Raw genomic sequence first — 27,244 nt, 5'->3', positions numbered from 1 at the left:
CATCCCACCGTGTGCTGGAGCCATTGGTCCAGGGGTGCCAGGGGACTGCCTGCTCCTGTAGGTGCACACTGTCCCTTCTGAGCTGGGAACCACCTCACAGCACTGCTGGGAGACACCTCACTGCAGGACTGGGTAGAAAACATCCTTTGCAACTATGAAAGGCAGTGCTGGGAGGGCTTGAGTGCATAGATTTTCCACAACTTATTGGATGGGGTTGAATAGGATGTTCAGTGCTTTATGTTCACCTCATCCTCAAATTATAGCAGCTTTGTCCTCTAGCTTCATGCCAGGCTCTTGCAACTAACAACACGAAAATCTCCTGCTGGTGACTCCCTCCAGAAAGAAGAGGAAGGAAAACTCCGTGTTCCCAATCCAAACTCCTGCCATGGTGAAGGGCACAGAGATGCCTGACCAAAGGGATGTCCAGCTGCACAGCAGGGATGCACTGCCAGGATGGGAACAATGCACAGCTGGAAAAAGAGCAGAAACTTCCTCAGCTGAGCTTGGTGCCTCTGCAAATGGCTGAGGAACAGCACCCAACCAGAGCCCCTCCTAAAAGGTACCAAACAGCAGCAAAAGATCAGCACAAGGAGGGGTCATTGCGCCCTCCCTGCACCCCAGCCCAGGCAGAAATTTCCGAGTGAACTCAGTAACAAAAGGATCTGTCTGAGATGCTTTTCAAATCCAAACCCCATCCTCTCTCTCAGTACATGAATTTTCTTTGAACAGCTGCTGGTTTTTTTCAGTGGAGTCATAGATTAGAAATTATATGTCTGGGGTCTCTTCCGATTATTTTTTATTGGGCGTGTGAATCACACAGAGTTGCTTCTGTTCCTTGATTAACTGAGTGTGACTCTTAGAACCAAGTTTTTAATAATAAATGTTGTATTTACAAATTCTCAATTTGCAAATACTCTCCAGGCTTCTTTTAAATTGCTGTTTTCATGGAAACTTCTCTTGGCAAACTGACTTGTATAAGTTTGGTTTGATTTGTAGAAAGCAGACACAAAACAGAAGTGAAGGCAAAAAAATATAATGCTGTTGGGTTTTTCTCCCTTGAATGTAAATACTTGGAAAATTTGTTGTTAGGTCTGTCGTAGGTGTAGGGAAGATTCAAAAATAATGTTTTTGTTTTCACATAAAATAACAAATATAATCTAATATATTTGGGCAATAGGAAAACCACTGACAGTAATATTGTACTACTGATAGGCTTTAATAGCAGTTGCTTTTACAAATATTATTAACGGTTTAGCTGACTGATCTTTATATATATATATATATATATATATATATTGTACACAGACTAGAATTAGCAAAACAGAGACCAGAATTACATACTGACGTCTATATTTTCATGTAATCAACATAACAGCATGCATGGACTCTATGTGAAAAGGCATAAATGTTTTCCTGAAAATTATGCCAGCATTTGTTTTGAAGTGCCAAGATATGTATTGTTCCTTCCAGACCTGAATAGAAAAGTCCAGGAACAAATATGAATAATTGAAACAGATTCTCACTGTATTCCATATATGCAGTTGCTATTAGCATAAGAGAAACATTGCCTTAAAATAGGTGATCTATCATGACACAATTAGCAATTATTTATCACAGTAACAATCCAAATTGTGTCCTCAATATGCTTCATTGTATATTTAAATTAAATACAGGCAGTCCGTGTAAAGTAGAAATCAATCAATATATTGTAATTAATATAATCATATCTCTCAAGAGGTCTAGCAGGTGTGTTAGACAGGCACAGATGTGTAGCCTCTTAATACAACAGGACATTGGTGTGGCAGGAGAGCCTGAAATACAGACAGAAATACAGATATATTAAACAATATTAAGCATAGGTACACCATTATGGCCCATGAAATCGCCAGCCTTCATATAGTCCCTGCATCTTCTCAGAGTACAGGAGAATTATCACTCTAGGAAACATTATGTGTTGACATCCAACTGGTGCTTAACAATAAAACAATTGCCTTATTAAATCTAAATTAAATCCTGCTCAAGATAAATTTAATTTCAAGTGTGGCTTAAATGGCTCACGAGAGTGATGAATACTCAGAATGAAGCGAACCCAAATCATTTGTGCTGCCTTACTTTTTCAGCCAGATAGCTGTTTAGTATTTTTTTGCATTATTATTTTAATTTACTGATATCCCTTCTGCTTGCATGGAGCTATTTGAACAACCAGAACTACAGAGCTGTCAGAGGCTTTCTAATTCTAACCCAGAGCTGCTAACATTCCTCAGAAACTTTTGCAAGCAGACAGAGTCATTAACATCATTTGACCATTTCATTTCAGGATTCATTTTACACAGCTGGAGTTGAGCTGTTCTGTGGATAAGACATGCCTATAAATGACAGAACACAGGACCAACCATGAGCCAGCAATAAAAAAAAAATAAAAAATAACGTGTTACATCAGCTAAAGGTGCTCATACTTCCAGAGTTTCTTCAGACAGATTTTGTTTTCTATGTGTTATTGTGGATTTCTTGTATTTTTTTCTGAGAAAGAATGCCTGCAACATTATCTTCATCCAGTGTATAATTTAAATAATATCAAACAATAATCTACAATTGATGCAAGCTCTCTGAGCATGGTTGCCATTATAATATTCTTTTAGATTCTTTTAAAAAAACTAACTTTTCCTTCTTAGGCAGAAAATTAGAAAGGCATGGTCTGCATTTTATATTCCAGTGAATGGAACCCCTCAGCAGTCCAATTCCCTGAAAAATTTCCACATTGATTTGTAACCTTTGGGGGAAAAATTCTTAATTCTCCATGGTTTCTGATCACTTAGGCTTTTCTGGGCTTGGGTAACACAGCATGCCACATGTTTTCCTAACAAATTGCATTCGGACACTTTCCGACACTTTCATTATTTTAACTCAGGTAATAATTAGTCACTGTCAGAGCTAAGACTTAGGTTGTGCAAATCAGAATAAATTTACCTCGCTGTAGCAGCAGTCACAAATGAAGCAATAAATTAGAAATAGCAAATTGTTACGGACTTAAGAGATCACAACTCAGAATCGCTACCTGAAATCCAGGAAATGTTACAGCCCTGCCAAGATTTCCTTGAGAGCTTAATTTTTCCAGATAACTTCATGTTTCGAGAATGTTATTGCAAAAAGCCCTGGAGATATTATACTCATGACATTCCCTAAGAAAACACGGCGGGACTTTGCTATTGCAAAAACAAAACAAAACAAAACAAAATTTAAAAAAATAAAATAAAATGACAGAAGACTGTTTCTTATTAGTATGAAATGCATGTCTTTTGAAGGTCTTCAGGGTTCAGAGTCTCCCCCCCTCCACAGCTTCCCTCTCCCTTATCCTTACAGTTTGTATAGATTAAATGCATAGTGCAACCCCATGGGTTCTCTGTTGTAAAGCTATGTCTAATATGAGGCCACTAGACACTGTCACATAAAATCCATTAAAGTCCATCAGATGCACTGTCTTGGTAACATTCAGCTCATTGTCATTGGGCTGCTGCAATGAAGCATAGAGTGCCTGCTTTGAAACTTGATTAAAACAATTCATTAAAAGTAAGGCGACTAATCAGAACACAAGGGTTGTCTTCATGGGACTTGAAAAGTTCATTAGTGCCCCCACTATGAAAAAAAGGAGTGGGAAAAAGAAAGAGAAAGAGAGAGGAGTCCTCCTCCTCCCCTCCTCTCTGAGCTGTTATCTAGGGGCTGGGAGCCAGTATCCTTCCCCAGTGCTTTAATTGGTTTGATCTGATCCTCCAGCATCATCCCAAAGCCTCTGTTTGAAATTGTCGGTCATTACGGTTTGATATCTCCTTTTTTTTCCATTTTCTTAAATGACTATAAAAAATCCATTCCTAGCAGTGTTATTCCCAATTTCACCTCTCAACAAAACCAGAGATTTCATTATACAAATACCCTTCTGTATGAAAGCCCAAGATGCTGTTGCATTTCAGTCTCTTTTACAGTGAACATTCAGCTTGTTTTCATTCAATATCTCCTCCAATTTAATTTTTAACCCCCAGAATAAATAATTTAAAATTGAAAATAGTTTTGAATTTGCCAATACAATGCCAGTTCTAGAAATCAGAATTTAGGCTTTTGAATTGCCAAAAAAATTGTTTAAATTCGCCATTTTCTTCACAAACAAATTTTTAAAAGATTCCTGAAAAATAAGAAAAAAAAAAAAATACTCTCATGCAAATGAAATAGATGTGGGGAGGCTGCTTGCTAGCATTCTAACATAATGTTTAAAGTTGGAAGGAGCTGCTGCAGGTCTGGCACACCACTGTTTGCAGAGGTGCAGCAATCTGAACAGGTAAATAGCAGTAAATTCACAGAGATTATTTCAGTGGTGTTAATGTTGTTGTGAATAGTAACAGTGGAGCGCCGCTGCAGACACCCGTCAGGAGGGCCGTGATTTACGGGGTATGGGAAAGGTCTATTCTCTTTGTTCAATATAGACCATAAACAAAATTCCTCCAAATGACTGTTATGAAAAGTAGCTCCACAATATTGCATGAATCTTTCCACATCCTACGCCTTATCTAAAGTTTATGCCTGGAAGATGGACTACTTGCATTGCAGGAACTCTATAGATTATCTCCATTACCGATTAAAGAGTGTCTTTTCCTGTGCCTCCTGCCTACCCATTTGTTACCTCCTTAAATGAGTGAAGGGTCTTTTGATTAAAGGGTTCTTTTCTCAGGAAACCACCGTATTTGCAAACACAAATGCATATATACACTCTAATGAATAATGAAGGTTATTTATTGCTTGTGCTTGAAATAATGGTTGATTTTGGAGTGGCTTTCATAAAACCCACATCAGAAAGTGTGTTATGTCCTGACATTTTCATTGCAGTTCAAGTAAAACAGTCCTCGGAAATTGTCTTGCTACCAAATTGCAATCATAAAGGCATGGCTTCAGACTCTGAGAATCACTTCAGATTGTGAACTTCTGGATAATATATAACATAAAGAGTTTAATTGAATCAGCCACTTGGGTTTTTGCCCAGAAAAGTAGAAATTTAAATGCTGATGCAGCTTTAGCTTCCAATGACACCAGTCAGCACTCCTTAGATTGGATTGTAAATAATCTTATTTGAGGATATGCAGTATGATAGGGATATACTTGTCTGTAAACTTGCTAGCAAAAGTAATTAAATAATTCCATTGTGTACTAAGACATATGAAAAATCACTGACCCCAAAGAAAGATTCGATAAGTATTTACCAGCAGCTAGAAGAAAATACTGAGTTCTTAGTAATTCTTGTCTTATTCTTGAGTTTCTTGGACAAAAAAAAACAAAAACAAAATTAGAATACAGCCACAGTGAAATATGTTTCTGCCCCATGTTTGAAGAGCTTTGTGGCAAATGCTTTTCAGTGCACTTGGATGGTGATGTGAAGCCACCATCTGAATGCACACCTGGTTCACATCCCAGTGTTTCAAAGTTCACCTGGATTAGTGTCCTGAACATCTCACTAATTTTTCAATCTTCAGCTACAACTGACAGAAAGAGAAAAATAAATACAAATAAGTCTCCTACCTGATCTAACATAAAACACTGCATTAAATTAAAGGGGAAAAAAAAAAAAAAGGAGTGTGGTCAGTGGTTTTTACTGAAAACAATAATTAGCCCCAGCTCACAAATGTCTCAATTTTTTTTTATTTTCCAGAAGTTTCACACTTGCTTAATCAGAAATGCCAAAAGTGCAAAATGGAACGATTATAAGCTGCACATTTAAACACTTGCAACACCTTTAATATTTCCTTTTGCTTTTTTTTTTAGAGACAATGTGAAAATGAACTATTGGAAGCATTAAGTATAAGTAGAAGAAAGTGAAGCAAAAATTCAAAAAAGTGAGAGCATTTATTCTGTTTAAAAAGTACCAAGCTGCACAATTTCAGTGTTCTGGGGGTTTTGCAATTTAAAATACAATTCTCTCTTTAAAACAGAGTTCTCTGATCTTCGGTGAGGTGCAGCTATTCAATGCAAGAGGCACCTGAGCTGAAGAAGAGGAAAAACTGTTTGAGTCAGAGACAGCTTAGTTAGGACAGGAGATGATGGTCTTTTACTGCACCTTTTTGTGCAGGGAAGCTGAAGGATTTGTATAAAATATGAAATAAGAATTCACATTTCAGATGTTCTTGTCTCTACCCAAACTCCTGACAGAGCTTAAATGCTACAGCTGCTGTCACCTGTTCTGCTTCATGCTGTGCCTCTGTTAGTCCATGGAACATCAGCCACGTGAGCCAGACTGGATCACTCATTTAGCTCCATTGGATCTCTAAGAGGAGAATCGGATAAAACCTCAGGCATTTCACAAAATGATGTGCAGCTCCTCTAAGACATGGAATCTCTACCTCCGCAGCACTGGTACTGTGCTTTGCTGCCAAAATTGTTGTTTACAGAAAACTACTGACAAAAGAGACTGTTGATTCGTAATTTCAAAGATCATGTTTCACACAGAAGTACACTAGTAGCAGTTTTATGGACCTAGTCAAATTCCAGTTGGAGTCATCTTCCTTTCCTAGTGCAGTTAGCCACAGTTGCTGTTGCAAAACAGAAACTTCATTCTACTTGGAAAATGGCTCCCTGCTGTAATAGCCAAGAATGTGTCCTTGGGAGCATCCACTCTCTTTTCCTTATCTTTATTTTCATTAGAAAAATAACAAAATAGCTGTTTTTCCCTACTCAAACTTTTTTGTATCTGGAAACTGCATGGAGAACTCTCAAGATATCTCATCAAGCTCCATTTTCTAATACCTTTGTTTTATTTCCCTGCACAGTCTTTCTGTTTCTTTTCCCTTTGCCTGTTTTTTCCATGACAATTAGCACAATGCCTACAAGAAAATCATCTGTAGCTGCTGCAAACCTCAACGCAGTTGTTTCATCCCACTGAAGATATGACCAACTGTGTCTTTTGCCAGAAACACTCAAGATGTCTCCAAAACATTATACTTGCTAAGATATGGATGCATCTTTCTTTTTTCCTTTTTCCTTTTTATTTTTTTCCTTTTTCCTAAGTTGCAGGTAGGGACCAGTGGTTTTGGCATAAATTACACCGATTCTGCACTTCTTTTTGGTGCACAATTAGGAGTACCTTCACCTTCCTCTGCAACACAGCACTGACCCTCATTTTTCCACAGGTTTGTGTCATAAGTAGCTCAGCAAGGATGGAGAGCCAGCAGCCCTCTTTCTCCCCAAAACTTATTAGCCACCAGACCTACTTCAGCTCCAAAAAATGTCAATATATATCCAAAATCAACTTTGCAGGTGGATTTTGCTTCCATTAAATTCCATGGTGAAAAAAAAAAGAGCCATGTATAGGGTTTAATTTAATTGTGGGCATACAGTACTTGCAAAAAAACAAATAGGTTCATATTTGGATTTATGGAATTATTTTACTGAAAGAGAATTACGTTACATATTTCAATCCCTGATGGCTACTAATGTTTTATTAAATACAGTGTAAATCCAGCTGTAACCATGCAATAAAACCTCCAAGGGGCAAAAAAAAAGGAATGTTTTATATTTGATTTCTGCATGCAACAACTTGGTCGCCTGAATACTGCCCATATGCCCATGTTCTCACCTTGACATTGATGTTTAATGGGGGCTCAGTGTGCTGAACCTCAGCTTCAGTGTACAGAGGGATCATGATAAGATTATGCACCACCTCCAAAATTTCACGTATCTGATCCACTCAGAAAAGAAAACCTTATGCTAAGCTGTTGTGCTAACGTATTTTATGTTGGATAATGAAATACACAAAAATTCAGCTTGTACTAAGTGAAGTTTCATTTCATTACAGAACTTCAGGAAACAGTGATGTGACTGAGGACAGTCACCCGCAGTAATTAGCTGGAGAGTAAATCCATTTGTTTTCTGCATTTTTTTTTCTTCAGGACATGCATTTTCACTCTCATGTGCCCAGGGTTTGAAAGGTTTACATTACATAAAATTAGGACTATATAAACTATGAGCTTCATCTGTTTTCTAATATGATTGCCCCTTCCCTTCAGCAGAGTAGCCTAATTGATAGCCTCCATCATATGCAATGCACGTCAATAAATACTGAACATGAATGTGAATCAATATTGTGTTAGTACTGGGATTAAGCAAGCTATTTTCTCTCCCTTTTTTCCCCCCCCTTTTTCCAGAAGAGATGAATATAAGTAAATAAAATGACTGTTTGTCTGAAATTCTGCCTGGGGATTTAGTTTTGCATTTCCCTGTAGGAGCGCAACGCCAGAAGTCAACCTGGTCCCTGATTTTTTGGTCCAACGTGGACAATAGAAGCAAATACCTCAGTGGACTGCTGGCAAGGACAGCTTTTTCCTTTTTCTCTGAAAAAACAAGTGATGTTGTAGAGGCAAAGAGATTTGACTTCTGATATCTTTTTGTTTTCCCTGTCTTTTTCAAGCCACAAATTAGAGGACAATTTATGAGAGCCCAGCCAAAAATTTATAGGCCCAGTATTGACTGCTCTTGACCCCGTGTGCTATTTTGCAGTCTAAACAATGCCAAATCTCTGAGATGACCCAACACCATGCCAAAATCCATAGACACCTGATATATATTGCAGAAAATTTTAAAGCATGGTAAAAGCACAACACGGTGATAAATGAGGACAATATTTTAGATCAGTCCTTGCAAATGCAGAGCACAGAGTGGGCAAGACTCAAAGTTTTCGGGAAATGAAGACTGGAAGAGGAGCTCTATAACGCTGGGACGTGTGAGATGTTAGATCAAAATTCGGATCTAAGCCCAGAACCACAAGAGATTTAAAAAATTCTCTGAATCTCTGGGCAGGTCATTGTGCATAAAAGCTCAAGTGCTTCATCTGTGGAGGAGCCTACTTGCTAAAGTGCTTGACATTGCTCTCCATGTCCTCAGGGGAATTGCCTCTGATTTCCAAGGGGTCAGAACTCGTTATCCCAATGGTGACAAGTCGGAGCAAAACCCCCTGCATCCACCTGCCCCCTCCACAGGCCTTGCTAAGTCTTCCTTGCACTTATCTGCTGTGAGACAAAGGGCAATTAGCTTTGGGTTTGGATTTCCAAAAGCACCCAAGTGAAAATGAGTAGATCTTAGATATTTAACAGACATAGGAATTTAAAGGTTGGTTTTGCTGGTTTGTTGTTTTTTTTTTCCCAGAAACATTAAACTATACAATCATCTCCAAAGATCTGGTTTTCAAAAGGGCTCAGCACTGACGTAAATACAAAGGTTAATGGATAAATTTTCTAAAGACTCTAAGGCAGTGACAATGTTTGGCTTTCTGAGAGCTAACTTTTGGATTTAATCTGTTCATCAGCAGCATATTTAGTTAGGAGGCAGAAACACTTCAATATAAATCCTTTTTTGTCCCAATTTTTTTATAAAAGTGAAATCTATGCCACATCTGAAATAACTCCCCTAACCACAGGTCTTGGTAAAGAAAAAAGTCAGTATTGCCTTTATAAATATAATTTTATACAGAATGGTTTTATTAGTGGAGAGGCTGGGACATAGGTCCCCCATTTTACTGCCCTAATTACATGGCTACAGAATCATTCCTGTACTTGTTTTAGTTGAGGGTTTTTCATTGCAGGGACATGAAATAATTTTCACTTATTCCTAACTCGATGTATGGGGATTTCTATACCAAAAGTTAGCAAAAACTTTTTGATTATATTTATCTGAACATCTGTATTCTCATTTACACATGCAAATCTGCATTTTCTAAGACTATATTTTGTGTATGCACAAATGCATTACGCACAGCAGGTAAAAATCATTGCAGCGACCTCTTAAAAATGTGCTGCATTTCCTGCAACTGAATTTATTTACCTTAATACATTGAAAGGGAAAAGTACCATATTTTAAAGATGTATTTTGCAGATTATTTTTCCTGCAGCAGCAAACCATTTCTGCACAACTACTCACAGCAGATGAATTATCGTTTTCCTACCTTGAATCTACAACAGTTAATTTAATCGGTGACTTGTGGAGAATGTATGGCTAAATCAAGCCTTCACTTGAGGGCCCGGCTTAGTTTTCTGTGGCACCTTGTGTCACAATATGTCACATCAGTGTGGCTGCATGGGTGGATGGGTTACTCTTAAAGAAGGCATCAGTCGTAAATGGGTTTTTTCTGAAAAGCCAAGAAACCAACCAAACAAAAAATGTTAATGAACTGGATCTCCATGTGTCAATCTGTTCTTATGGTTAATTACTGTACCAGTGGAGGAGTTTGGGGAGAAAAGAGGACACAGGTTTGCACTGAACAGTCATTTCACATGGATCTTTTGAATTCCAATCTGTGCTGACAGAGTCTCTTGATCTGGAGTACCATCCCAAAGTACCTGGTACATTAACAAGACCACAAATTCCAACTTTTTTTTTTTTTTTTTTTATTTGCCTCCCACCCCTTTCCCCTTTGTTGCTATAGTAAAAATGTTTCTACTTTTCTACATCTGTCTGCTGTTGCCAACAAAACACTGGAGAACAGGAGGTGATCTTTCTGTTTTCGTTCCAGCAGCCTGGCCCTGAATGAGTTTAATCGGCTGAGAAACGCGACTGAAAAGGGCTTTGCTACCCTTTCTAACTTCACTGCACTCAGGCTTTCTGTAGCCTAGAGAGTGACACCCTATGCCTTATTTCACTGTGGATTATTTAGAATGCTTCAATTGTGACTTGTCAATGTGGTCCGGGGTAGATCAAGGCAAAACCTCCGACAAGAAAACAGCAATGCGAATATGATGTGACTGACTGCCACACAATAGACTAATACCTCTTAATTTGGACTTTTAGCAATCGTTTACCGTCCTTATGCACTTGAAGATTCCAAATCCACTCTTACAGAGAAGAAAAAAAGTCTTTTTCTTCCCTCTCCCTCCTTCCCCCCTCCCCATAACTCGAGTGTATCGATCAATGTCTCTGTATCCATTTAATAGCTTTATTTCAAAGCACTTTACTCTTAAAAGCCCCTCTCACCAAGGCATACTATTGAAATACTGTGCAGGTGTAATTAAATGAGCCAATTTTTTGGCCTGGACTGTAGCCCTGTTCTCCCTTTGGCATTAGAACTCCAAGGCGAAGTTTGATCATTTCTTATTTCTGCGCATTACTGATTTTGGGTTTGTCTCTTTTTTTTTTTTTAATTAAAAAAAATAATTAAACTGAAATTAATTGGTTAAAGGTTAATAGATGTAGAGATTGACATCCTTAGTAAAAGTACTCCACCTGAAATGACAGCGCAGGAGACTTAATATATTACTAACTAGTTATGTCTGTACTACACCCAGGAGTACTATGGCCAGGGCACCACTGAATTCCAAGTATCCAGTGACTTTATTGTGGAGACTGCTTCAAAATTATTCAGCTGCTTCTGGATACTGTGACTCTATTTACAATCTCCACTGAGAAATGGAAGGGAACCACTCATTTATTTCACACGGGGATTTTTCACCCGACAGTTTTTTGCTCACTTCAAGATCTAGGGAAAGAGTTCAAAAATAGCATTTCACAACACCAGCGTGAATAAATCTCATACACCTCTTCAGATATTGTTTCTGCTCTTCATCAGGCACTTTTCACCAACACTTGTCTGCATGAAATTTTGCCCACAAAAAAAAACTGCAGGAGAGCCTTGTGGGCACTCGTGCACATATATTTTCACCAAAAGGGTTAGAAGGTCAGTCGAAAGCTCTTTGCAATACGGGTGTCATCCAATGAAGCCAAATGAAACAGAGCTATGCATCTTAATCAGGCCTCATGAATAGGAAATACTCAAAGCAACAGTCATGGTGAATAGTCTGTGATTAGTCCACAAGCTGAAATCGGCCCCCACAGCCCACATGCCAAATCATTTTGGACCGTGCACATATTTGTAAAAACACAAAATTTGTCATTACAAAAGTCACAAGCTAAATAAAGGTGTATAAATTTCTCAGATGAATTGTTCACAAAGGATAGAGTGCAGAGCTGCAACCTGGGATGGTGTTGAACTCGGTGACCTAGAGGTGAAGGGCTGAAGAGCCTATAACCAATCACCTTTGAATTCGGTGTCTAGGATTGTCTTTTTGAAAATTAAACAAAGACCCAACTGTAGTAATTGTGTCACCTTATGTACTTAAAGTAATTTCCCCAGCTCAGCTCAATATCTGTAGGAGCAAATGGAGAAATTGCCTGTTGTGCCACTTCTCTAAGGCTTTATATCTACTCAATTTTTTCCTCTGTGCTTTCCTACCGCTCTTCGCAAAAACATTGCAAAGTTCCTGAGAACAGGCAATAAAATGCACAGATGTCTGGGCCAACAGAAATAAAACAAAAATAAGACCTTCACACAAATCCGTAAAGGTGAGACAAAAAAAAAAAATCACTTTTGCATGGCTGTTTTCTTTAAGCATTGGTCCATTTTCACTGGAGTTACACAGAAAATACATTTATTTGTCATATCACTGTTCTAATAAAATTAATTTACTTTCTTTATAAAAAAAAAAAAAGGAAAAAGCTTGCTGTGATGGGTTTCAGTCATCAGTGTATGGCATAAATATGATCCTCTAATTCTGTGTGGTTGCTGGCAGACTGAAACCCCAACATGTCCCAGAATGGACTAAGGGCAGAGTTACCCTCCTCTGCAGGGAACACTGGCTGCTTGAAGAAGAGTTTTCATTGTTAGTTGTCAGGTTCAGTGTCTGCCTCTGGAACCAAGGAGGCTTTTACAGCCCATGGTGAAAATCAGACTTGAAAGAGCCCTCTTGCCCCAAACCCATAAGAGTACCCTGAGCTCCCAGATGAGATGCTGTCAGCATTTCTACCCTTTCTGTAAGGGAAACACGTGAGAGAGATGCCCCAAGGACTCCAGATCAGCAAGGCAGCAGGGCTAGAGAAAGCACTTCCACTGATTCACAGGCCATGGGAAAACAAAGTCTTCTCTGATGCCTCCTACTTCACCCCAGCATTTTGGCTTTGAGTTCACTCCTGTATGTAGCACATTGCCATCCCGGCGGAACAGACTAATAATGAAGGCCAAATTCTGCTAAAATCATCATTACCTTCTTGGAGCAGAACTGTTTCCTCCACTTTTTGTCTAGAAGACCTCAGGCCATCTCTACCTCAGCTGAACCATGTGCTTAGCCAGGGTAAGCCAGCGTGAACTCCTCTGAACTTCAATGTTGTTGATTTACAACACCTAAAACACTGCCAGAAGGCATAATTAGCATAAGAGCAGCTTAAAAAATAAATTTCCCTCTTAGAGTCATAGAATCATAGAATGGGCTGGTTTAGAAGGGCCCTTAAAGTTCTGACTTAAACCAGAACAGAACTAGCTTTAAAATCTCCTGCAAGACTAAAAATACCCCTGCCAACTAATTGTGCTTATGTTACCTCCTCCAGCAGCAACTATTTGGTTTCATCCTAACCCTCATACTTACCCATAATTACCATCTCCTTTGACACAGCTAACTAAAAGTGGGTATTAATATGGATTTAATGTTGTTTCAGAAATTGGAGGGGGACTCAGGGTGCCAATGACCCTACTTTAACTTTGTACTAAAAATGTGTTGATCTGTGGGTTTTGGCTGCTGCTTGAATTTGACTTGAAGGCTGAAAGTAAACACATCACTCAAGCACATGGTGCATGAATTAAGGTCTTTCTGTCACCAGCCTCTGCTTTTTTTCCCTACTCTTGGGTCACGCACCCCAGAGTCCCCCTCCCTTTCCCCTTTCCTCTCATGGGACCCTGGGGAAATATTTCTCTTGACATGAACTCCTGCGTGGCAACACCTGCATTTCTTTCAGAGCACATTTCCATGGGGGAAGGTTTGCTTTTTTCTTAATTTTTTTTTTCTCCCTCCCCAGAAACTTTTTCTCTAAGAAGTAGCAGATTTCCCTAGCCACTCTACAGAGACCTGTTGCATTTCCAGCAGTGGAAAGCACACTGCCTGAATTTCCATGCAGGAGATTACTTTCCAAAAATATGTGCTTTATATTAACACAGTCCATTTTTTAATCTTTGATATTACTATAATTTGATGGATTTAATCTTTGATATTATGGATTATGATTGAATTGGACACATAGTAAAGCCAGGAAAATAAATATATTAGTAATACTACTATTAATAATAGTAGAATGTATTCAACACACCTTAGACAAGATTACATGTACAAGGGTTTGCTGTGCCAGAAAACTCCCCCTTAGAAGATGCCGTTTTTGAGAGCAAAAATGGTCATTTGTTATAGTTGAAGTAGTTCCTTAACAAAATAAAGCTATCCTGTAAAACAACTTTTCTCAACCTAACTGTCTACACCAGGGCTTGTGCTGATATAAATGTGTTAGTCGAGGTGTCCAGGAGGGAAGATTGTTCTTTTTTTTTATTTTTACACACTAACTGACATCTTTATTCTGGGGAACAAAATTAAGTGTAAACCAAGCATTACTGTCTACAGCATTTTCTTGAGGTCAGGGTTTCCAGGGAATAATAGAAGGAGAAAGCTTCCTAAAGACATATCTTTGTGGAGTAGGGATGGGGGTTCCAATTTACTAGTCTTCATCTTATTGAGGGCAATAATTTCCCTGAAGACTTTATTGGCAGGGCATCACTGCAGAAAACGTTTGCTGCCGGCAACCCTATTATTTTCCATGAGAAATACAGTCCCGTGAGAAAGCACGTTCTCACTCTATTTCTGTGGGAAACACCAGGAGAAGAAGAATTCCAAATCCCGCGAGACCAAGCAACTGGAAACAACACCAGAAGCCCTCTTGTTTGTGTAACTTATTGCAAAAATATCAAAGGAGAGGGGGGAGGAGAAGGGGGAGAGGAAAGAACATGTTTTCATAAAATTTTCAGTTTGCAAGAGCTCTGTTTTTAAAAAAAAATGGATTTATATTTGACAGCCCAAAAATCCCAAGGATGTTCAGTCTATTTCAGTTGTCAATTTACGATCTTTAAAACATTTTTAAAATTGACTGAACCTTAACTACATCCTACCTCATCTTGTACTAGCCAAGTTTTACAGATGCCATCTTAAAAATCAATTCAAAGAACAGCCATAAACTTGAAAGCTTCCTATTTGAAGTGTATATGGCAGAATGCAATTTTGTTTAATTTTAATTGACAGAGATGTCAGCCTAAGAGAATATTTTAGAATATTAGTAGGAACAGTAAACTCATGCCTTGACACTTTTATGATATAATGGTATAATTCTCAGGAAAAAAATCACCACTGTCAGGATTTACACAAAAGCGGTACATGTTTTACTTTTTCCTCAGTAAAGGAGTGACAAATGTATTACTAATTACACAATTACTTTATTATGTAGAACCAGTAATAAAACCCTTGACGTACCCTCAGAAAATCTTAGTTTCATTAAAAAAGACAGATTTTTTTTCTTTATTATTTTCTTAAATTAGTATTACACATTTTCTTGGGAGGTTTTAGCCTGTGGGACGTAGTTCAGTTCACTTCCCTTTGCATTTTACAATTCAAAAAGCATATTTGTGAGGCCTGTTTTTCTTAAGGAGACAAATCCTCAAGTGGTGTAAAACTGCTGTTGCTACCTGTTTGGGCAAGCTGAGAATTAAATGTGACGTAATATAATCACTTACTACAAAAGATCCAAACAAGTGATTTCTCTTGGTTTTCTTGGATACTGAATTTTATGTCTTTTTACTTTTTTATATGATAATGCATCTTTACATCAAGAAGTAAATGTATGACAATATAAACTACTTGTGAGTGAAGATCAGATAATACAGAACATAAATAGGAAACTTCCCTAAATGTGAAGGTGGGTAGATTATGAATCTACTTGTTTCTTCAAAAGTCTACAGAACTGAGCACTGGTTTCTCAGTCCCACACTTTGGGAGTGGGTGAAGTCCTGCTCCAAACTATACCCACTGCCTCTTTGCACCAATTCTTGTAAAGAAAATTCCCAGGCAACAAGGAGAACCAAAGTGATGCAAAGGAAAATGAAGGAACTTGGTGCTGCTGTACAATAAATACAAATGTTCCCTAACTCCTCGAGGCCTGATCTAGAAAACTGCTTCAATATGCAGCTGACTTTCAGCACATGGGTAATCCTTTTGACTTTAAAGAATTAGTCATGTGCCTAAAGTTTAGTACCCTGCTGGATTGGGACCCAGTCTCCAAAGCAAGGTATGGCTGCAATTCAGTGATTAATGATAGCCCTCAGATGGACAAGCCAGTTGGATGGAACAAGAATTGGCCCAACCCTTTGCCCTTCCCCGAAAACAAATCTGAACAAAGGTCAAAAGAGTTTGGTTAAGGATGTACTTACCAAACTTTCAAACCTTTTGAGGATCCATCCACCGCCAGTAAAGGCTCTGGCATTGTGTCCCTCCGGGAGTCCCATAGGCGTAGTCGGTTGTAAACTCATTTTCCTGTATGATCAGGCACGCGTGTGGGGGACAGGAATGAATGACAATGTGGAACGGCCAAAGCTGCTGTCCTGTGACCATGGAGCTTTTAATATGGAGGCAAGGGAATCAGGATTAAGAATTGCAGCTGCTAAGATGCTAAACCCCACATACAGCTCCTATGGCTCAGATGTTATCAAGCGTAAAATCTTTTGAATAAAGCCTTACATGGGGGCACCATTGTAAACTGCTTTCCCAGTTAAAGCCTTTGCGTAGCGGTAAGAGGGAAAAGGTTGTATTTTGCCGTATTATTTTCAGTAATATGTCAAAGGCCACTGAAATCAATTCCCATTAATTCTAAAGGACTTTCCATAGTAAAAATAATGCCCAGTAAAAACACCATAATGAAAACACTGTTTAAACTATTCTGCTCCTCTAAGGATGGCCAGAAACTGATTTTCTTCCATGAGATGATATTGTGAAAATTCCAGTGTTCTTTTCTAATACAGAAGCTAAAGTCAGACAGGTTTCTGATGAATAGACTCTGAAAGAGTCAGTGTGATTTTGGAGTAGTTTTTGCTTTAGTCTCTGTTTATATTTGCTTACATCTAATCCAGATTTCCTCTCTTTGGTATTTATGTCAATCTCTGTGTGACATGGCATCAAATTCTAATCCCAGCACTGCCACTAACTGAAGCCATGCTTCTCATCTTGGAAGTGACATGAGGGAAAAAAGGCAGAGTTAATACTGTAGACTATTTAGGAAAGAAGTGATGGGAGTTACAGTTATGTAGAAAAAATGACACAAGATTTCTGTATCCCACAACCAAAAGGACTGGCAAATCCAGGTAAAGGCTCCACAGCACTGGTTTAAAATAAATCTTTTTTGTTAGAATCCTCTTCAACATAATGTTCTGATGCTGTGCCTTCCCAAAATTTCAGGATTGGTCCCTGTGCCAGGATCTTCCAATTTAGAACACATTTCCACTGAAACATCATCAGATTCCTGGACCCCAAAACCCATTTTCACACCAAGCCCTAAACTATCCCTTGAAATGCACTAAATTGTCCCCAGAAAATCCAACATTCAGATCAAGTTTTCCAGGATTCTTGTAACATAAGCAAAAGTTGTCTCCAGAAGAAAACTTCCTGCTGGTTTTCCTCACCAGAGTTGTGAGTTATTACACATGCTGGAAGAGAACACCATGGGGAAACAACCAAGCCATTTTCCAAGGTGAGCAGTTACTCCCAGAAGAAAAATATTGGTTGTTGACCCCACATACAGATGACTGACCAGATTAACTACACACCTCATATTAATTTACAGCCTGTGGTCACCCTCACTTATATGCATTTATCCAATACACAAACCAGGACAGAAAACTTCCTCCATACAGGTGAGAATCATACACAATATTTATTATGGAAACTCAAAGCACAGCACAGTATTCAGTATTTTTCTCTTAAATATTCTTACCCTTTTTTGATGTTCAGTTTCCTGTATTTTATGTATAGAATTTAACCCCATGCAATTTTCAATTTAAATAGATTTAAATAGTTTTGTTGACTGAGGAAAAACAACAACAACAAACCAAACAAGCAAACAAATCAAAGCCTCAGGTTTCCAAGACTGAGACCACAGTGTATAATGCACCTCAGTGATGAGCAGCACAGCACAAACAGTTTCTGACTCCTTGAAAAGTTGACCTAAGAGCAACCACATGGGTGGAAACACCATCAACAGGATAGACATTATGGGAGATGAGAAATGGACTGGCAAGTGTACCAGGAAGGCTGAAGATGAAGAGATTAAACACACGAGAATAGGGAACAAGGAATAGATAGGATTTTTCTTTACTTTTGTGACAGAGATGGGTGGGAAAATAAAAGTCTCCTCCATCAGAATTTCCCCTCCTCACTCACAACAGGCACTTGGCCCATGTGAAGGATTAACTGGCTGCTTGTAAACTGTCATGTTTTGATATTAAAGCCATTTTTAGCAGCAACTTGGCCGAGCAATGTGTGTGCATCTGCCACCCTGTAACGCAGCCATGGCTTCCGTCATGCTTTGAAGAGAGCACCACACCTGGGTTGGCACCTCCCATGCCAGCTTTCAGCCCTCTGAGGCTTGCACCAAGTTGAGGGGATTATCACAGTTTAAAATGCAGGCTTTGTAAACAAAGAGTAAAAATAGTCATCACTAAAGCCATATAGTCATGCTTTGGCGGCAGAAAAACAACAGTGGAAATGCTTGGTGGCACGCCTTTTTCAGGAGCTATTTTTAAATGCACCTAAATATTTTTTTGGACAGTATAAAGAGTTTCAGTTCATGACATTGACTAATAGGCTCTAAAACCTCAGGTGTGATCAAAAAATGGGGCTGATTTTTGTGGTCCTTAATGGGTTTCAAAGCCACTACAAAATAACACATAAATGCCCTTTCCTTGATTGTCCAGAACTTTATATACCTTACTAGACAGACACCCTGGAATCAAAATCTGTTAAAGTCAATGAAAATATTTCCATTGGCTTCAATGAAAGCTGCATTTGGCCTAAAGATAATACATTATGTGAGGCAAATTTGCCCACTGACTTCTGGCCAGATCTGATTTTAGAGGAGCTCAACTGGAAATCATCACTCATTCTTTTGGATGCTGTGAAGAAAAGGGCTTCTTTATTCCTCACCTCAGACTACCATAGAACTTACCACATCTAACTAGCAACTGTTTAGTAGCCTTCCTTTTTCATTACTTTTGCTCTCTGCACTGCATAAAATCAGAGTCTTTGTGTTTGGGGACGGGTTGCTTGTAGGTTTTTCTAACATCAGTATCCTACTCTGCTTTATTGGCTCCAGATTTTTTTCATAACATGCTGCCAGTGTGGATACATGACAGCCAAGCCCTTCCTAAGTCATATCAACATTACAATGTAATACAAAAGGAAAAAAAAAAAAACAGGCAAAAAAAACCCGCAGCATCTGACTTCAAGTAATATCTGGCATAATATTTTAAGGTAAGCAATAACAAGAACGTGTCGTATAAACATATAAAAGAACACAATTCTGAAATCTGTAAGAAAATCTGATTTGGCCACCAGCTTTTACACAGATTATCTGTTAGCTTCTATTTCTAACAAACCATGTTATGAGATCATGCTTCTCCGTCTCATTTATCAGCCAGTTTCAATTTTGATGACAGGAGGAGGAGGGAAAAAGTCTCAAAAGATAATAAAATCTCTCACAAGTCTCACAGATGCTGAAGTTCACAGAAATGAGGGTGGGTTAGCAGAAAAGCAGTTGAATTGGAGCCCCCACCACAGAAAAGGGTGAAGTAATCTATTTGTGTTTCTACAAAGGACAAAGCTGTGAAAATTCTGTACAGTTCCTTGCATTTGGCTTTTGCTTCCAAACAGTGTTTTGGGAGGCTCACATTATACAGAACAAACAAGTACAATATTGAGCGAATACACATGAGCTGAGACAAATTTATTTTGCCATGATGATCACATCACAGTGGATGCAGAGTCTTGCTTATGAAGACAAAGTTTTGGGAATGGCCAAATGGTTTAGAAATCTGCTATCAATTCCCACACCCCTTGAAACCTTGAAACCCAAGATTTGCTGTTGCGTAGAAAAACTGGAGTGGTTTATGCGTTTTGTTGCTTGGAGGCAAATCTCCCCACACAAAAAAGTATATTTTTACACCTCCATGGGCTCTCAGATTCAAGAGCTCCTGCAATTATTGGTAGTCAAAAGGGATTTGCAATGGAGCTAAGATTCAACCTGTCTTCTGCAACCCTTGTTTGTGCTAAACAATAACGTGCTCCATGAGGATTTTTGCTGAGGGCATATGACTGTGCTCCACCAAATCCATTCCAAAGCCTAGAGTGAAACCCAAACCATAGTTCAGCACCATCCTTCTAAAATTATACTGTTTTACCTGCAGAAAAGAAGTTCAAAATGGGGAAGCCATCCAATTTACCAGATGACTGAGGGTCTGTCACCAGTCTTAGCAGTGGCTCTGGACTTCATTTCCCATGCCCTCATTTCCTCAGCAATAAGTTGAATAAACCTCCACCTTGGATCAGCACTAGACCTGAAGATGGAAGTCACTGCACAAAGCCCAGGTGTTATTAGTTGGGTTTTTTAATAGAATATGAAAAGCTGTCTGTAAACCCCAGCAATCGGAAGCACATGGGAGAGCAGAAGAGTAAAAATAGATAAATTGGATCACTTAAGCAGTAGAAATAGAAAACCTTTCTTTCATTTTTATGTGATACAGAAGGTTCATTATGTGTTGTATCGACAATATAGTATTTTTCAGTGTCACCTGTTCATTAAAGAGTCATTTTAAAGGCAGTTGATGGGTTCCAGTATCACACAATTAATCTAATAAAACTATTCATTAGTTTGTATGTTATATCTCTTTTCCTGCTGTTCTGGTAATCCTTAAATAAGATGTCCCAAAGGTACCGATTCTGATCTCACATCAGTGTGTATTAGTAAATCCATTAAAGTTAATAGGTTATTGTCCATTGATGTAAGAAAATCAAGGCTAATGAGGCTACTTGAGTATGCAAAAATTACAGGATGGGAACCTACTGTCATTAAATATTTTGGAAGCTTATGTGACTTTTCCAGATAGGACATAATTTTCCTTAACATGGCTTTCAATAGAGGTGCATTAGCCTCTAGTGGCAGTAGAGGTGATATATTGTATTGCTAATTTAAAGGATTATGCATGAAAAGTGAATATATTGCAATAATTATGAAGTCTTGTTTGACTTCACTTTTCCACCAGCGTACTTTGTCATGCTTTAAATACTTCACGGATTTGAAAAGCACAATCAAGGTGCTGTAAATTGGGGCGAAATAAAAAGCTTATTAGCACGTTCTTAGAGCAGATTTAGGTTTGGAATATTTGCTGTGCCACTGCATCATTACTGCATTTATACCCGAGCAATGCCTCCACCTCTTTGATTGCGAGCATGTGTGAGCCCGTGTGTGCACGCACGTGCAGGAGGGGTCATGACATTTATTAAAGCAGTCAATAAGGCAAGCACAGGACAGGCGTCTAACCCTGGAATATATTTATATTTATACTCATTTCTGATATGGAAACTAAAGAGGAAAAAATCAATTGGAATCTAAGGTTTCATTGTCCTTCACCTTGACTCTTTGGTTTAAAGTAAGCAGTTAAAGAATAAACATTGCTGGGGAGAAATAAATAAATAAATAGATGAAAAAGCCACTCTCTAACATTATTAGGACTTCCAAAGTAAATAAAAAGTGGTAGAGCTGAGAGCAAATTGCTGCAGTGGTGCTAGGGAGAATCCTGATTTTAGCACCACTGTACCAAATTTGTCATTTAGGAAAGCTCTTGTTCCCTTTATTGAGTTCCACTGTAGTGAACAATTTCTGCCTGCATCCCTCGTGTGTCCTTTTGGTTTATTATCTTTCACTGTGAATTGAGCATCCACAATCAGTTTCACAGGAAGCCTAATTTCACACACTGCTTATACATATGATGAGGACTTCCCTCTCCCTTCCCCCCCTTCCCCATCCCTTCTCCCAATGTTCTTATCAAATGAAGAATTGTGGATAAGGGTTAGGTGCAGATAAACATGAGTGTAGCACTTCCAGAAAGGTCATGATCCCCCCATAAGGTGCTTCTTGTTATGCCTGACCTTCAGATTTTCATCATCAGCCCGCCTGACAACTTAATAATGCAGAGGTGCAGGATTCATTTCTCCCCTCTGAGAGCGCCAGTACGGGACGCCCTTTTCCCTGATTATTTCCCTGCACTCCCGGCTGCCCTTTATAAGCCAACCAGAACTCCATCAATCATGCTCTTCTCTCCTTTCCTCCTCAGCCCCCAGTCCTGAAAGCTCGAAAGCTGCAGTGTCCCCTTTTGTCTTGCGCTGCCACACAGCTAAAACAACAACAGAAAAAGACTCGATGCCTGAAAACAGCCTGTGCAAAGGCAGCAATCCACCTTCCCATTTATAACCCAGAGCCTTTCAGCCTCCCTCCATGCTGATTATGTTATCTTACAGAACAACTCCTCATGGGCTCCGTGAGCTATCAAAGGAGGAGAGAGATTTGAAGTTTTGATCCCATTTTATTTATTAATTTTTCCTCCTTCCCCCTTTGTTTCCCCTTCCTATTCTTGAACTTATATTCCTAAAGTTTAATGATAATTAAATTAAATTTTAAAAGAACTTTCTGGAATTACTCACTCAATTATTTCTTCCTTCCAAAGATAAAGGAGAGGCAGACTTGATATTTTCATGGTATTAAGCATGTCAGTTTATAGGAATGAAATAACACAGAAAAGTTCGGAAGAAAGTCATCTTAGGATAGGAGTATTTTGGTCCAGATCAAATTGTAAATACTGCAATAAACTTATGTTACAAAATATGTATTCACTTTCCCCCCAGTCTTCCCAGTGCTTTTTCAGCCAATGATTCCTAGAGTGAAAACGGGATGATAACGCACCATGAGCATCTGGTGAGAGCAAAGTACAGTATGTTCCCTGACAAAGCAGGGATATGCCAAGGCCATCTCCCATTGCCTAAAGCAGCTGCCATTTGTACCTCCAAGAGGCAAAGTATCCCCTGGTAAGCTCCAGCTCAGCTGGGTATGAGAGCTACACCATACCCAGCAAGCAAACTCAGATCCTACCCTGCCCAGTGGCAGCAGGATGCAAATCTGTGCCCAGCTGGATGGAGGAGTTAATGCAATAGCCCAGCTCACCCATTAAGGCACTGTGCTGGATCTGTAAGAATAAATAAATAAATAACAGAGCTGCATGAAGCACCGTAAAACCACTGGTTTGCCAAAGATCAGCATTGTGGCTGAAATTAAGTTTTCCTCTCTCCTCCTGTGCCTGGATGCACTCACATAGTGCTGGAGCATGAGGAAGCCTAAACTCGTGGCTGTGGGGTTTCTTAACTGAACCATCACCTCCCCATGGAAAGCAAAAACCTGCTTAAAAGCAGAGAAAACAGCCTCAGCTCTATTCAGTGCCCCAAACAGGTATTGTGGGACTAATTGGAAAGCCCCTGAATAATGTTTTACCATCTGAATTATTTCATACAACATACATCTGGAAAATCCCAACACAGATTTAGAGCCTGTAGTGAAATACAGAATTACATTTACTTGTTGCAAAGGCTAAATATCTCTTCAGAGCCTTCTTTTTCTTAGTAAAAATAAGGAAAAAAATAAAAACATTCTATGAAGATTTTCCTTCAAACTAATAACATGTCAAAGATTACAAACTACCATCAGCAGAGATCTGGAAAGACTAGCAAATGTTCAGGAGATTTGCTGAAAGAAGAAGAGGGAGTTCACCCTAAATCCCATTGAGTCAATTAGTGTTGCTTCTAACTCCATTATTCTTTGGGCAAAATCCCAAAGGATCTTCTGGTTCATTTTCAGGCTTTTCTCCACTTCAGTCAAGGGTCTAAAACAAGTCTAAGGAACATCTTAGAAAGAACAGAAAACATGTGTCAAAACTAATCAGCTGGGGAAAAATATCTCAACAAACAGATGAAAGGAGGAAGGAAGGAAGGAAGAAGTGATAGAAAGGATGAGGCACAGCAGAGAAAAGGGAATGATCACACTGAGGCTGGGGAAAAAAAATAGATGAGTGATAACGATCTACAAGTGAGGGAGAACCCGTCAGAGGGAGAGAGTCAGGTTTGATCAGTGAAGGGAAGCACAAACAAATGAAACAGAAAAACAGGAAGGAAAGCGAGGCAAACTTGCAGATACAGAGGAAAAGCAACAGGAAACCTGCAGTGCCCAGTACCCTTTCTTGAACACTGGGTGCAGGAAGTCACACTTCAAAAGGCCAGCCAAGAACTGGGGACCTGATAAGAGTGATAAAGATGTCCTTACCACCAGATCAAAGTGGTGGAGGGAGGAAAAGAGGGAGGGAAGAGATAGAAGGACAAAAATAAAAGGAATAAAGCACAAGTTGATCTTAAAAGAGACTGGAGTTTTTGTGTTTGTCTTCTTAATTTTCATCCCAAAACATGTCCAGCTTATGTCTCCAAGTGGTGAGCAGGACTCTCTGGGATGTTCAAACCACTCCCGAGCAAAACTCCATTTAAGCCTCACAACCTACAGCAAATGCAAATCCTTTGCTTTGGCACCTCTTCTTCATTTCAGTCCTCATCAGCTGCAGCAGCAGTGCCAGTGGCTGTCCACAGCCCCTTGGCAAGGATTTCCTGGCAGTGCCTCACCTGGGGCCTCCACTGCTCCGCTCCCCTCCAGCCCCAGGACCAGCATCAGGAGCTGCCACGGCCTCGGGTGACACCTCTGAACAGCCCCACACGGATCAGCTACAAAAGGACACACAGGGTCAGGCTGTTCTCTGGATTTGATTTTCCCTCCATGAAACACGGGTTTTGTAAGCAGGAGGGAGGTTGTCCTCTACTAACATTTGCCAAGGGAAAATGAGGAATAGCTTGGATCCCGACCAGAGGGCCATGGCTACATCCAAGCCCGTGCAAACTGACTTGGCAGGAGAGGATTCTCTTGAGGAGTGAGGAAAACCAGAGAGATGTCAGTCAGGGAAGTAAACACCATATGCTTGTCTCCCAGCATCTGACAGTAGTGGAGTGGACAGAGCAGAGAGGCTGGCAGAGCTGAGAAATAGAGCAGTGTAAATCAAGACACATTCTTCTTCCTCTGCTTCCCAGAGGAGATGCACAGACATGAGCAGCGAGTTCCTCCTAAATCCAGGGGCTCTTCAAAGCTCATTGGTGTTTTCCATACTGATTATTTACACTAAGCCTTGATTGAATGAACTGTAGGTTACAGAGGGGTGACTTTTTTTGAAATGTATGAGATAAATCCTTCTTCATCTAGGGGGCAAAGAGTTAGTGAGAGAAAGGGAGAGACTTTAATATGGCCTACTTGGTTTTAAATAATAAAAAAAAACCTTCTCCAGCTGTTTCTTATTTTCTTTTCTCGGTGCTGAAAATTTTGCAGGCAAAGGTTGTCTAATATCTTCAATTTTCATAGAGAAATTTAGTCATTTGACTCACATGAGGGTAGCAAAGGTGGGAGATGACTGCTCCTTTTCCACCTATTGCCTCCTTCAGTTTAAATTTGTATCAGGGCCATGATTCCCTTTCTAGCCTTCTCCAAAATTGCTATTAAAAAGAGGAGAAAGGCTGCAGAGACACCAGTGAGATTCCAGTCCATGAGAAAAATTCCTTCCTCGGGTCCATTGGTAATTGCCCATCAGGTTGCTCTTGTTTTAAGGATTGGTTTTAAGCATTTTGAAAACATTTTGAAAACACAGTGCAAAGGTTAGAGCTCTGGAAATAAAGAGTTGAGAAGGCAGCCTGCAGACACAAAGGTAGGTTGTTGATAAGACAAGTTGGTGAGGAAGGAAAAAAATTGCTCTAAGAAATGATTGAACTTCAGGTTAGAGCAAAAGCTTCTGCAATGTGTAATGTTGTATTAACTTATCCAAGACATATTTTGACAGCTCTAAGAGGAAATAGCTGAATTAGAAGTTTTACAAGTGTAATCTCTGACAGGTTTTACACCAAATATTTACTTTTTTATTCATCAGGTTAATAAACTCATAACCTTCTCTCACACTGGTCATTTCCTGATGGGATCCAATTTTCTCCTATCTGGCAGCAACATGCCCATGTGTTCAAAGCAAGTTGCAAATACAGGTATATCTTCAGAGCAGCCATTCAGCTCAGAGGAGGTGGGTCTGAAGCCACCACCTCAGAGCCTTTTCAGCTCATCACATGATGATCAACACAAATTTAAACTTTCCAGGAGCATCATTCTGTTCAGCAAAGCTTTCTATTCCTCTTCTTAACCCCAGAGATTCCTGCCTTTTAGCTTACAATTAGGAAGCTTTTCTGGGCTCTGTTCTGTCCCAGTTCTAAGCTCTAGGAAACTGACATTCAGAGTAAAATATTCTTCCTTTTCCTCTGATTCTGTTCTTTTATTTATCACGTATGCAATGCACACAGTAAATCCAGGCATAATGAATGACTTAGAAATTAAATTCCAGGACGTGGATTTTATTTTGTGTGACAAAGCGTGTTCTTCCAGTATCTACCATGAACAGCCATTAAAAATCTCCTTATTCACTATAGTAAAGAGAGAGTAAGAAATTACAGAGTACACCAAACTGGGGAATCTTTAAAAAGCAAACAAACAAAAAAAAAACCCCAAAAACCTAAATTATCTGTACCCCTAATATCTATTTTGATAATAAAAATAAAAGCAAAAAAAAATTATTGGAAAAAAAACTATGCCACATTCAGCAACACCCAGAAAACTATTTTCCTTTAAATACACTAAAACTTCTTAAAAAAAACAGCTTCTTTCATATCAAGTCTACCTCAAAGGTTTCTTCTTTACTGTGTTCTATTTTTGATTTATAATTTTAAAGTTAAAAATTTCTCCTGACCAAAGACATATGGAAAATCAATTTTTTGTCATTTTATTATTTTTATATTCTTTTTTAATGATACGGTATAAAAATTCAATTCTAATAAAGGACATATATAGCATAAATACACTGAGACACTTTTATAACAGTGGAAAAAATCTGTAGCCATTTAATACCCTGATATGATGGATAAGGGCTTAAAAAAAACTTCAGAGGAGCAAACTTTTTATTAAATTAACAAAAATAAATATTAACTTCTGAAAAATGTGATAGAAAATCTTTAATGCAAAATCCCCAAAGTATTCCTTCAAGGAGATGTATCAGTTCCTAACCCAACTCCACAGAAAATGGTAATTTTCATCTGCTAAATATTTTCCCAGGAATAATCATTGTATTTGATGAAAAGCTGAACAAAAGATAATG

The 27,244-nt window shown here is 38.9% G+C and overlaps 1 long non-coding RNA gene across 3 annotated transcripts in view; it reads right to left on the bottom strand.

The window, feature by feature from the left end:
* Positions 1 to 1,222: 1,222 nt before the first annotated feature.
* Positions 1,223 to 27,244, bottom strand: part of LOC131583104 (uncharacterized) — a 65,567-nt gene continuing 39,545 nt past the window's right edge. For all 3 annotated transcript variants that reach the window (XR_009278444.1, XR_009278445.1, XR_009278446.1), the window contains 3 exons: positions 16,307 to 16,491; positions 5,244 to 5,299; positions 1,223 to 1,811 (listed from right to left, as the gene is read on the bottom strand). This is a non-coding gene — a long non-coding RNA (uncharacterized LOC131583104). The remainder of the gene's footprint in view (positions 1,812 to 5,243; positions 5,300 to 16,306; positions 16,492 to 27,244) is intronic.

This window comes from Poecile atricapillus, chromosome 11 (assembly GCF_030490865.1).
Source record: "Poecile atricapillus isolate bPoeAtr1 chromosome 11, bPoeAtr1.hap1, whole genome shotgun sequence".
NCBI classification, from domain to species: Eukaryota; Metazoa; Chordata; class Aves; order Passeriformes; family Paridae; genus Poecile; species Poecile atricapillus.
This window is presented reverse-complemented; position numbering and strand designations above follow the sequence as displayed.